Source organism: Alosa alosa, chromosome 3 (assembly GCF_017589495.1).
Source record: "Alosa alosa isolate M-15738 ecotype Scorff River chromosome 3, AALO_Geno_1.1, whole genome shotgun sequence".
NCBI classification, from domain to species: Eukaryota; Metazoa; Chordata; class Actinopteri; order Clupeiformes; family Clupeidae; genus Alosa; species Alosa alosa.
In genome coordinates this window covers 34,052,723-34,066,938 of record NC_063191.1, presented here as the reverse complement: position 1 = coordinate 34,066,938, position 14,216 = coordinate 34,052,723, and the positions used below count along the sequence as shown (strand labels likewise).

The 14,216-nt window shown below is 42.2% G+C and overlaps 1 non-coding gene across 1 annotated transcript; it reads left to right on the top strand.

Moving 5' to 3' along the window:
- Nucleotides 1-13,762: 13,762 nt before the first annotated feature.
- On the top strand, nt 13,763-13,835 carry trnaf-gaa. The gene has a single exon. It is a non-coding gene; the product is annotated as a tRNA-Phe (tRNA).
- Nucleotides 13,836-14,216: the final 381 nt, after the last annotated feature.

Genomic DNA, 14,216 nt, shown 5'->3' with positions numbered 1-14,216 from the left:
ACTATATTAATGGCTGAGAGTAGTATGAAGTTTACTTTTATTTTTTGATAAGTCCTAGAGCATGCGGGGTTCACGCCTCAGCAGCAAATAGGTTTTGCTGATGTGGCCGTGTTTGAGGATATGTATGATGTTAAAATTGTGGTCTTTTACCGAACCCCCCTACATGAGTTGCTGACGTATCAGACTAGGGTGGCACCCGACCCTAAGAAAACTGTTTATCTGTACCTCCATGACAATCATTACCACCGGATTTTGCGCCCCAATACATTCCTGGGGGAAGGACACTTTTGTGGTTTTTGCTACCATGGCTACAGTAGTAAACGTGATCACGCGTGTAAATACAATTGTGATGTATGCAACGATGTGAATTGCCACAAAAATAAAGGACCATCAGTATACTGCCGTGATTGTATGCGATACTGCAAATCAGCTTACTGCCATTCCAGACACAAACAACCTGAGCCCACTGGGGTTATAGGCAGAATGGTGGTCCCATGTGATGTCACTAAGTACTGCAAAAAGTGTAACAGACGATATCATGTTAGCATGAATAAGAAAAACCCCCACAGATGCTCAGCCATGCGTTGTCCTCACTGTAAAGCCAATTTGGTGCCTGGTGATAACCATAGCTGTTTCATTCAACCCTTCAAGCCGGAAGAGACAGAGCCCAAGTATATCTTTTTCGATTTAGAAACACGATTTGAAAATGGTAAACACCAGGCTAATTTTGCTGCTGCCATGACTTTCAAAGGGGGATCTTTTGAGGCCGAGGGTAGTAGTTGCGTGTTTATGATGTTGAGACACTTCAGACGGTCTACATATAAGGGCTACACATGGATGGCCCACAATGCATCAGGGTTTGATAATATAATTTTACTGGAGCATTTCACCAAGCTAGGGGTTACGCCCAAAATAATCATGACTGGATGCAGATTAATTTTCATGTATGATGAGATCTTTAAACAGCGGTTCATTGACAGCTATTCGTTCATCCCCATGCGTTTGGCTAAGACAACTGCGGCCTTAAATCTGATCACCGGTGAGAAAGGGTACTTCCCACACAAATTTAACACAGCAGCGAACAACTACTATAGGGGCCCCTATCCAGACCGTGAGTACTATGGGTACGACACCATGTCCGATAAAGACAGAGCCGACTTTGACACATGGCATAGCGAAGCATCCAAAGGCGATTTGATTTTCAGAAAGAGCTACGATCTTTACGGGGTCCATGATGTTGTGCTACTGAGGGACGCGTGCATGAAATACCCTGAGGCGTTCTTGGGCTGTACTGGTGTAGACCCATTCACTCAGACTACATTAGCATCCTGCTGCATGGCTGTCTACAAAGGCGCTTCCTGCGAGACACAATAGCACTCACACACAACAATGCCTATGTTAACCAACATAAGGCATACTCCAACTCCTCTATCCAATGGTTGGAATATGTGAATGATAGTAGAGATATGGTTGTACAACATGCTTTGAAAGGTGGCGAGGTGCACGCGTGGGTCAGTACTACCTCGGCGGCTATTATGAAAAAAATGGTGTCAAACATGCACTTTCGAATTTAATGGCTGTTTTCATCACGGCCATGATTGCCGCTACAATCCAGACCATATACACCCCCTGTTAAATATCCCTTACGGGGATGTGAGGAGACATTTTGATGATAAGGTGACATACCTCACCAAGACCAAAGGGTTTAGGGTCGAAGTGATGTGGGAATGTGAGTGGAACCAGGCTAAGCAGCGTGACCCTGATGTTAAGAGATTCATGGCCACATACGTACACCCCGAGCGTTTAAATCCTCGCGATTCTCTTAACGGTGGAAGAACAGATGCCTACAATCTTTACCGCAAAGCTGGTGAGGGTGAGAAAATTCACTACGTTGATTTCACATCCCTATACCCGGCATGTCAGAGCAAGTGTGAGTACCCCATCCACAACCCCCAGATCATAGTGGGAGATTTTCAGCCACTTGAAAATTATTACGGGTTGATCAAAGCTACAGTCTCTCCACCTAGGGGCTTACTACACCCCGTGCTTCCATACCGCTGCAACGGCAAATTGATGTTCCCCCTCTGCAGGACTTGTGCTGTAGAAGAGAATCAGACCAGCCCCTGTGAGCACAGTGAGGATGAGCGCTCCATTTCGGGGTGTTGGGTTAGTCTTGAGCTGATGAAGGCTATTGAAAAGGGCTACATTGTTACCAAGGTTGATGAGGTCTGGCATTTTTCTCAGAGATCTGACACATTGTTTTCAGACTATGTGAAGACATTTCTCCAATACAAGCAGGAAGCTAGCGGATACCCTGCCCACGCGGTGACTGATGAGGCTAAAGAGGCCTACATCGAGGACTATTATGAGAAGGAGGGGATTAGGCTGAATCCTGATAAGATCTGTTTGAACCCTGCCGTAAGGCAAATAAACAAGTTGTTGCTCAACAGCCTCTGGGGTCGCTTCTCTATGAGAGAGAATTTGCCCACCACCGAGATGGTGAAAGACCCGAGCATTTTGCCAGATACATTTTGGTTGTGAATATGATGTCACACACTTTTCATTTGTGTCTGATGATGTGGCCTTAGTCCAATGGCGTCATGCTGAGGGTAGTTGTGTACAGACCCCAGACATAAATGTGTTTGTGGGTGCATTCACCACCGCTCATGCTCGCCTTAAATTGTACGAGCTTATGGACAAATTGGGTGAGCGCCTTTTGTACACAGATACTGACAGTGCGGTTTATGTCTCAAAGGATGGCGATTGGGAGCCGCCGCTGGGGCCCTATTTAGGGGATCTCACAAATGAGCTGGATGATGGTGACTACATCACAGAATTCTGTTCAGCCGGACCGAAGACTTATGGCTATCGCACAGCCCGGGGTAAAACCTGTATGAAGGCGAAAGGCGTCACGCTTAATGCAGAGAATTCAAAACTGATCAGATTGGACACCCTCATTGGCCTTGTTGATCATTATGTGACTGACAGAGATAGTACACGACACATACGGGCTCGAACTGATAATATTGTGCGTAACAAGAAACATCTCATTCTAAAAAACAAAACTGGTGAGAAGAGGTTCAGGGTTGTTTACAACAAGAGGGTGCTACTACCCGACTACACAACTAGGCCATCAATGGATACTAAGGGGTATATGTCTATCATGGATAAATATAACACTGGCTTAAAAGAGGCCCCTGTATCACGATTTCAGACTACAGCATCCATTTTCTTGTGTGATAAGCGGTCCTTCTAATTCTGGCAAGACATTTTTTGTAAAACAGTTGATAGCCAATATCGACACCCTTATTAGTGATGCAATTGAAAATATAGTGTATATTTATGATTGTTGGCAACCACTTTATGACGAATTGTTAAAGCTGAGAGATGTCAAATTTATTCAAGGAATACCTAACGCTCTAGATGATGATGAGTTATTACCCATATCAAAAACTAACCTGCTAATTATTGATGATGTGATGAAAGATGCCAGCAATAATACAGAAATAGAGAAGGTGTTCACACAGTATGTACATCATCGTAATCTTAGTGCCATTTACATGGTTCAGAATCTGTTCTTTCAGGGGAAATCTAGCAGAACAATCAGTTTGAACACTAATTATCTAATTGTTTTCAAAAAACCCTAGAGATAACAACCAAATCAGTGTATTAGCGAGACAGATGTACCCGGTAACACAAAATTCTTTCTTGAATCTTTTAAAAATGCCACTGAGAAACCCTCACGGATATTTGTTGATTGACTATAAACCAAAACCCCAGATTTGTACGCCTCAGAACAGATTTGCTTTTTGGAGCATCAGGCTGTCTATGTGCGAAGAAAACAAACTGAGACACAGATATGTCTGAGAGAATCGGTAGAAATTTGCCTCTTTTGAGGCGTTTACTTAAAGCTAAACCGCCCCAGAGGCGTGTCATTTTACATTCTCGTCAGATAAGTTAATCTTAGCTCTCAAGTAGGTGACACTGAATATTCTTCGTGGTACTATACCCTTAACAGCTATACAATATAAAAAACTACGTAAAAATAAGATTTTGATAAAGTTACTGGCTGACAAGAAAATTGGCCCACGCACAAAAGAGACGCACTATTAACCAGAAAGGTGGATTTCTCCTGCCCCTCTTGAGTGTTGCTCTGCCGTTCATAACCAGTCTGTTTACATCAAGACAGAGTTAGAAGTAATGGAGCACGCTGAGAAAATGTATCTGGTACCACAAAGACAATTGGACCGTTTAAAAAATGATGTCGTAACTACCCCACTGCGCCAGTCTGTTGAAAACGTGTTGGAAGTAGCTATGAAAAATGTTTTGAGTAAAACACACCTGACCCCTCATGAGAAGGCCCTGCATTATCGTCATTATTACAGAGATATTTGGCCCTGGTTAAACAGGGGACCTTGAGACGAACACACTGACACTGAGTTTACCACTGCAGTCATCATCCGATGATGTGTCACAGAGTTTAGCAGTACAGGCTACGCCCCCCCACTTTTGAGAACAATCAGGTAGCCTCTGAGGTTTTAAAAAATGTACCCCTGAGAAGCAAAAGGAATGCTGAGTATATATTAGCAAAGATGTACAACTCTCAAGGCGTAGCATCGTGGGGACGATTCTGGGTCTTTTGTTTTAACGGCACAACCATTCCAAATGCATGTGTTTGATCTGGTAAAAGTATCACCGGACCACAAGCTGTGAGCCACCGCGAGAGGCGACCTCAAGGATGGCATGAATTTCTGAGGGGCTATTGCTATGCTAAACATCCCTCTTTCTACAATACCAAATAGACTAGTTAAAGATTCAATCACAGCACTGAAAAGAAATAGTACACCTACCCATACACCAGTTAGAGCGGTATCAGAATCCCTGGTTTTCAACACCTCAATTAGATGCAACCGCATGGTTTGAATTTTAGAAAATCTTGTAATGATTACTATGCATTGCTTATGTCTAATGTTCACAGATGTTGTAATATTTTGTAAATTGTAATTTTTCTGCTTTGTTTTTCTTATGTTTATAATGTTTTATAAGGTTGTATGACTTTTGATACAGGTATGACTTATAATGTGTGTATTTCTATCCTTTTGTTTTTCAATAAAAACACCCAACTCTGAAATGTCATTTGACATGTTTATTTATTATGAAGCCTTTTCAACACTTTTTAGATACTTATTATTGATCTGTGCATGCTGCACACATGTGAATATATTACACATGCATTTACAACCTTGTAATTTTTCACAATTAATGACACCATATTATCATTTCTATTTAAATTTTCAGAGTATTTAAGCATCACATCTTCATAGCATAACCCTCTCAACATATGATACAGAAAGAAAACACAATGTTGACCACATGTGATAGGCGTAAAGTCTTGCACCTGCTGGTTTGAATATAGCAGGCGTTTACCCGTGTTTTTCAGAAATGTGTATATGCTTGGAGGAAATATATCACTGTCTGGGACGGTTCGAAGCTGTCGAAGAAACACACATCACCTTCTTCAGTTATGTACGTAGCTAACCAGTGTTCACCAGGTTGGTCTGAATTATGTGTATTAATTATCACAGAGGCTGGTAGATGATACACGGGTGTTTTAGGTAGCTGATCACAAGCCAATACCCCTAGAAAATGTGTATTTTTGGATATATTATCCATAATAGTCGATAATTCAACAGTATTCATGATCTTTCAGTAGTAGTCCATCAAAATCTGTCTTCGATTAGACACCTCAATTATACTGTCAAATACCGCATACACAATCAAATTTATTGTATTCGGCAACGGTTGTCTGAACCGAACTTCCAAACGGATATTGCCTGACTTTATTAATGACAGATGCTGGCCACACTCCTCGTCAGGAGTTAAATTAACCCTTTAGGCGCCAGAGGTTTTTTTCCGAAACGATCAATTTTGACATCTTCATTTCAAAAGGCTATATCTTAAAAGTGATAAGAGATAGAGACTTTATGTAAATTAGAGAAATATTAAGGATGACCCAAAGTTTATGTAGAGATTAAATGTTTATATCTAATTTGCATATTATGACGTCATATGGTGGCGGCCATCTTGGATTATAGAATTTTCATGAAAAGTCATGTTTGAATGATAAAATGCACCACTTCTTTCCCCAAAATGTCCCTCACCTTCTGTATGCTATATTGCACAATACTGAATGCTCAGGTAAATAGTAAGTAGTGAACAAACTGTGTAAATCATTACTAATAAATGGCAGAAACAAACCAAATGCATGTAGCGGTAGACTGGCCTTTTGCTGTAGAGATTTTTCCATTTACTACATACAGTAGGCACTCTGATTCCATGTATGGGCCACATATATATTATTCAGATGACACACAAACACAAGTAGACAAGACCTGTTTAGTTCAAAGCTCATTTTGCCACGGCAAGGCACAGATCGGGGAGTGAGATGTGAGACAAGACAAGAGACAATGTTAGTATTTTTTTTCTTTTTTGTTGTTTTGTTTTTTTTTTTTTTTTTCTTAGCTGACAAAGACACACACATCACAAGGACATGAACACACAAAAGGAACACATAGTGTACTGTATGTCCTAAATGATCAGGGAAGTAGATAGCAAATCAACAGTGTATATCATTACTAAATGGCTGACATTTTTTTTTTATGTAGCAGGCCTTTTGCTGTAGAGATAATGACTCCCTATCCCTATCCATACAGGGCCGGCATTCCCATCATCTTGTGATAGACTATGCATGACCTAATGTGTGTGTGTGTGTGTGTGTGTGTGTGGGAGAGGGAGAGAGCGTGTCACCATCTCCACCATGCGCAGCAGCATGGCCAGATCTGCCTGCTGGCCGAAAGTGGAGAGAATTTGCGCAGCCTTCGGACTAGGCCTACTGTCATTCTCATTGCGACTCCCCACACTGCCACTACGTTCCCCCCTAACTGTCCTATGAGCACTTCGACCTCGTCTAACATACCCAGTTACATTAGACAAAGGCTCCACCACGTTACTGTCGCCGCGATTGTGGAGAGGCACACGTTCAGAAGACAGAAGCTAGCGCTATGGATATTAGGCTACCTCCAGCCTCGTTCGCCACACCACTAACACCCTGCTAACTTCCCGATGAACACTCCGAACCCGTGAAACATTATTCCCACCAGTGACATTGGGCAAACGATTCAACGTTTGTGCTTGGTGTAACCTAAACTATGGAGTAAACTCTCACTTTGTCCAGCTGCATCATTGCAAGGCAGGGACGCATCTGAAGCCTCACTAAACGAATCACCGTCATTTTCTGAAGGCAGATATTCCCCTTCAGAATCAGGGTCCGCGAATAGAAGACCCAACACTTCATTTCAGGTAAACTTTTTTGATGCCATTAGACGATAATCTAATGCAAATACTCGCTGACGTTGACAATATCGCTCTGACAAAGTGGCTCACACGCACACTAGCTCCGGTATTTCATGCACTGATTCAATGCGCTGTAGCTAGAAAGTTTTGTTTAAAGCGTGTCCTTTTTTCGACTCGGGGATGACGTATGACATGTCTGCCATCTAGTGGAGTGGAAGTCGAACAAAATATGACACCCTATTTGACTAAATCGGCCGTTTTATTCAGTGCCGCATCTTGTCGACTATAGTCGCCTGTGGCGCCTAGAGGGTTAAAAGCAAAAATACTGTAACCGGACAAGTAGTCCTGACGATTTATGACCAGTGCTTTGTTTTTCAGATGTCTTCCTGTGGATAACACCAATTGGTAAAACTCCCGTACGGCAGACGCTTCATTAAATTTCGGCTGTAGCGGCTTAGACGGGTATTGTTGTCCATCTACATAAACGGCTAGGAATTCCAGATCATGTTTGATGATCAATGTTTAAACGCATAAGGATTTTTTGTGTATGATCCAGTATGGGCATCATTATCGACCATTGCTAATATGATGGATTTTGGTAACGCCCCCAGAAATAGGTTTTCCTGATTAGCCACCCGCGTACCAGCGGGTATTGAGAAATTTTTTAGACATACTCTATCAATAGGGTATTTAGCAGTGGTGGACTGCAATGCTTGCGCATGACCCAGTCTCACAGCCGGAGATACAGAAACTTTCTTCACAAAAAGACTTGCTGAAAGAATGTTGATTTTGTATGCTACAGCATCACTGCGCATTAAACAGAATTCATCCTTCGCTCTAGTTAGTCTTATTTTGATATCAATTCCGTTTAACATCAATTTTTCTTGAAAAAATATGTCGCTGTGGATTGAGCTAACAATTCTACAACATTACTTTCGATTCAGAAAATGCAGCTCTCTTTGTGAGACCTTCGTTGGCCCCTCCAGGATCCCCCGACATCCATATGGCCTGCTGTATCTTTGTAAAACAGCCCCCAAGAGAGAGAAAATGGTCTCCAGGGCCTCACGGTCATAATTCAATAGACAATCTATAATACAGCGGTATGGAAAGGTGTTTGAGCTCTGCGATATGAGCCGATCCCCCAGTGTTATGTCGACCTGAGAGAAGATTGAGCCGCCAGGGTAGTTTATCAAACCCACAGGCGCCCCCGCTGGTAGGTCCGCCCCGTTGGGTAAGGTGATTTTTAACCTTGTATACAGTAGCGAATTATTCAAATCAATATAGTCTTGACCATTTCCCGCGACAAAAAACTCCAGGGGTCCTGTGTCTGACAGAGCTGATATGGGGGGTATCTCAACATAGGTGTTTTTCTCTATTTCTCTATAGTATCTCAACATAGGCACTGTAAAAAGATCCAACTCAGATTTGACACACTCCGCCGACATGCCGTGTATCAGAGCCATGGTTAGAATATGGATTTACGCCTCTTTTTAGCAGGTCTACTCCCCCGGTGTTTACTCTGAGCCTTCCTTTTCGACACTGATCTTTTCTTAGCCTTTACATTGTTTTTCTTTGTGTATCTTCCTCTTCTCACACCTGGCGGTCGTTTCATGTGTCTACGTTGCATTACTAACACCCCCGACCCCTCTTGACTGTTGTGGGCTTGCATGGCGTTGCTCACCACATCACTGGCGATATTTTTAGCTGCGGCTTTTTAAATGCGGTTTAGCGATTCCAATACCCTACGCAATAGAGGCATAGCCATTCTGTACAGACCTTTTAGGAGCGACCCCAAGCCGAATCCACCATACATGACAGGGCCCCCAGCGAACCCATCAATATGGCCACCCGCCTGGTTTTGATAATATGTAACATAACGATGTGGGTCCGCGTAGGGATTAAATTCTTTCATTTTTAAATTCTTGGAAGTTGTTTTACCGGTCTGAAATGGAGTTTTGTAATCACTTTGCCGTACTTGAATGACACGTTGTGGTTTTGATCACTTTTCACCTCTATGGTAATGTCGTCAATGTGTGATTTAGACACACGTGCGTAGTGTGGTTTGTCGTAGCCGATTGTGACTATATTTTTGGTCTCCCCCGTTATTTCTACACACCGCAGGAGTGGTACATAATAGTCACCTACAACTTGGTGGTCTATAATGTCTGTATAGACAAACAATGTATATTCCCCGCCATACAAATCAGCAATGTGGGGGGCGTATCTACCGGCGCCCGGGGGTACATGAATGGAATCATATCTTCAAAACCTAGAATCCTGGCTAGCTTCCCACGGAATGTTAGCGAAACATCACTTTCGGATGATGTCACACGGACTTTGTGAAGTAGTTCATCATAGGTAAACTGTATATGAGACCCGACACTATTGATTTCTGCTATGATATCAGCAATGCTATTGTAGAAAGCTTCACGAAGTTCACCAACAATAAGGATGTTAGTAGCTGTATCGGTAATTGTGAATTTTGAATGTTTTTTGTGAAATGGAACCCATGTTTTGGGGTACATGAACTCAATTAAAGCGACCTCCCAAGCCCCCCTTAGTGTTAGTGTTTTTGCCAGTTTAGTTCTGTAGTTGGATATTCTGTTGTCAGGATAAATATCGCGGCACGCATTGCTTGGTAAAGTCACATAAAACCCTTCGTCCTCCATGATGTCACCGGTGTGAATAAGGATATGTATGTTGTGTTGTGATTTAAGACATTTTTTAAGCATCAACCACATCTCTTTTGCGGGGACCCATGAGTTAAATTTTGATGGCCAACCTAACCATTTTACCAATACCATACGCGTCCTACCTACTCTTTTGCTTTCCAAAATCTTTTCCACTTTGAAGGCCTTATCCCTGTTTATGAGGATTTTCTGCAACTCCTCTTCATAAAAGGTACCTTCTAACATGTCTCCATCATAGTCTTTCAACCTGTAAACAGGTGGGTTTCGATGTACACACTCTGCTATGGTGAAAAACTCACGTGTGTAGTTTTCCTCATACCCCTTTGTGAATGCACCTCTGACCTTAGATACTCTAACAAGCTCTCCTATTTTGTATTTGAACACAGATTTTTTGGCAGCTCCCGTCTTTACACCATACAGGTTTTTAAAGACCACATTTTCATTTTCTTTTGTCACATCCACAGGTCTCATTTTGATACTACGATGGTAACTGTTATTATAAGATGATACCATATCAGGTAAGACGTCACAGTAGCGTTTAGAGTTGGCGGCTGTTAGATAACGCCACATTCTTGATTTAATAGTTCTGTTGAATCGCTCCACGACACTAGCTTTTAATTCACTCCCAGTGGTGAAATGATGAATGTTGTTTTTATTCACGATCCTCTGGAAATGCTGGTTAAAAAATTCTTTCCCACGGTCAGTTTGCAACTTCTGGGGTATACGACCCTCTTCTATGATTGATTCGAAAGCAGCGGCAACCGCCATCCCTGATTTGTTTTTTAAAATACGCACCCATGCATATTTGCTAAAGACATCTATACACGTCAGCATATATTTAGCATGGTCATTCTCCCTGGAGTATATGGACATGTCAACCAGATCCGCTTGAAATTGCCTGTTGATACCATACACAATCACCCTATTCCTTTTGTAGTTGACACGCATAGGTTTATGAAGTGTGTCGCATCCTCCCTGATAACCATTCAGCAACATCCTTATCGGACAGATGTATCCCTGTTTTTTTAAAGGCAGCTTCTTTTAATCTAGTTATACCCCCATATGAACCCTCACTTGAAGGTGTGTAGTAGATTGTATTTAGAACCTCCTCCATGACTCCCTCCATACAACTAATGACAGACCATGATGTGCATTCACAATCTTTTATTTGACAAGCAGGCTTACATATCCATCATGGGTAGAGAATCAAGGTAGTTTAAAAATTTAACACACACATCAAAGTCCTTAGCAACCAGAAATTCCACTAGGCTATTCACAACCTCATAGACATCCACAGACTCATTCTTACTTTGCTTGATGACACATACATCAGTTACATATGTACAAAGAGCTACGATATGCCCTATCTTGAAAAAGCCTTGCCGAATCATACACATGTTCTCTAAAATTCCATGCACTGTTACATGATACTTTGCCTTGTTAACGGAGGATCCCATATTCAGTAGATCGGACCATTCTTCAGACAATGATCTAGCAAGCGTCATTTGATTTTTTTAAGGCTTTAAAAGCGATGGTAAGGTACAGCAATATCAGTTGCATAACATGTAGATTCGTCTGCTATGACATTACACAGTAAGGCTGTTAGCTCATATTTCACCGCTCTCTTTTGGTGGGCCTGAACCACAGCACCAATTCCCCATTACAGTTAATTGTCCCAATATGTCAGAGTTTCAAGAATAATGTTTGTATCACAATCCTTTATGTGATTTTCCTTGAAAGTGTGTAAATACCCACAGATGTATGGTTCCCCTGTTAATTAAGTAGGCGATAGCTTCTACAGACCCCCAAATTTTTGGGGATGGGTCTGATAGCCGTAATATCCCAATAGATGATTCACGCTTTGCAGTAGTGGTCTTTTGTATAGCCGATGTTTTATATCCTCAACATTTGTTTGGAAGTAGTGCATCTGGTTCAAAGAGGCAAGAATGTTGAATCTGGCTGGGGTGGCTTACTTGACATCCAAAACAGTCCTCCTGTAACTTCTGCGTGATGATGTGTTGCAGTGTAATACACACACAGGCCTTGATAAGTCCAAGAGGTAGCTCTGCCAAACAACCAACAAGGTCTTCACCAGTAGCTTTAGAAGTCCCGGTTCCATCTGCTGATGATACAGGGTTTAATGACACACCAATCTCTAAGTCTTCTGAACAATCCATCATGCCCACCCCACCACAGGTATTTTGAAAGTATACACACGTATCAGTCATCTTAACATCTGTTGAAGGCATCACGACAGTTCTGAACGTCTCGATGATCCGGCTGGTGTGATCGTATACAACCACTAACCATTCATGGGGTGTAGTCTGGAGGGCGGCGACTTCTCCGCTACCCAATCATGTGTGACCTCTCCTTTATCTTCAGAGTCGTTTTTGTTACCGGTGGGAGGTACACCCACAGGGGCGTCATCATCCACAAGATGGCATTCTCTAACATCCTCTTTATCATCCGTCAAAGTTAGCATCGCCAAATCTCTCACACAAGTAATCCACGTCATAATGTATCATTTCTTGTTCAATTACTGATTCCTCTTGATGAAACATACTTCTTGAACTTTGATCCACACCATCAGGCCGAACAAGCGCTTCAGTCATTTCAACTTCATCCACATATAGAGACATTGTATGATGTTCACAACAGCTCTGAGAGTAAAGGAACCCTTCGTATGAAAACCTCTTTTTAAGCTTCATGAACGAGGGGGCGCTGATTCCGGAGCGGCTTCTTCACAATGGTTGGCCAGTTCCAGATCATCTTGGCACGTCTGGAAGAGACATGCCTTGGACGCCCTGGTATCTTTCCAAACCAGCACTCCATTTGAACAATCTATCAACCTTTTTTTGAAAACATCACTTAGAACATGCGGTCTTTCCAAAGATACTCCACTTTAGGTGTATATGCAAATTCATTCAATTCTTTTTCATTATAATATGTAGGTCTTCTGTATGCACTGCTAGACAGGCGAATGAAATCCTGCGGACAGTTAGCATACATGTGGTAAGACTTGACATAGGCTGGACTATTCCATGATGCTGTGTAGCGACTGTCCATAGCAGGCTGTACAATATCCTTCCAAGAGTCCCTAAACATCACCCAATCTGCATCACAAAATGAAATGTGCGCCATGTCGTCTGAAAACGCCAAATCCGGAGATGTCAATGCGTATAGCTTCACACTGCAATCTTCCTTGTCAAAAACATAGCCTCCGATGCGCCCATCGTTCAACAACCATTGGTATTCCACGCCATCATTAGGTTTACTCAGAAAATTAACAAAAGTTTCAGGTCTCCTCCTTTGCGGTGCATAAGTCATTTCAGGATTCGATAGCTTAGCGCTAACAGGGGTGAGTGTGATCCGTCTCTTTGATTTTGCCGATTCAATCATGTCAGCCATGGTAAGTTCTGTTCAAAATCACTGCTAACAATGATAGCTATACATAAGCCCACAGCATTTATAATCTCAATCCTAGAGACACGCCGGGGCAAAACACACCCACTACAAAGGGTTTATAGATAACCAGGTGTCTGCATACAGGCGTCACTACTCATAAACAGGTCTTTTACAATGTTATTAGCACTAGTGTATGCGTAGGTAGTAGGCAGACCCCGACATGAAAGGGGTCTCAAACAACACACTCAGAGACATGCCGGACAAAACACCATCCCTACAAAGTAGGATGCATTGCATACCATTGAAGCCCTGCAGCCGAAATAGCTCAGTTGGGAGAGCGTTAGATTGAAAATCTAAAGATCCCTGGTTTGAATCCGGGTTCCAGCACCTCCATTTTCTTTCTTTTTTTTTTTTTTTTTTTTTTTTTTGTATTTAGCCCCATTTACCACTAAACATATACAACTCTTACAAAGTTTATCTGATTCCCCATTATCCACAAAACACACATGGGGGTTTGGGGGCCAATATGGACGCCCAGGGGTTTGACACCAGCCACATGACTGTCACATGACACTACAACCAATATGGATGCCAAGGAGGCGTGGCATTGTTTGACACCAGACACATGACTGTCACATGACTTTACATCCAATATGGCTGCCCAGGGGTTTGACACCAGTCACATGACTGTCACATGACTCACAAAACAATAACAATAACAAACAACACGTGGTGACAACCACGTGGCTAATTTGCATAAAAAGGAGG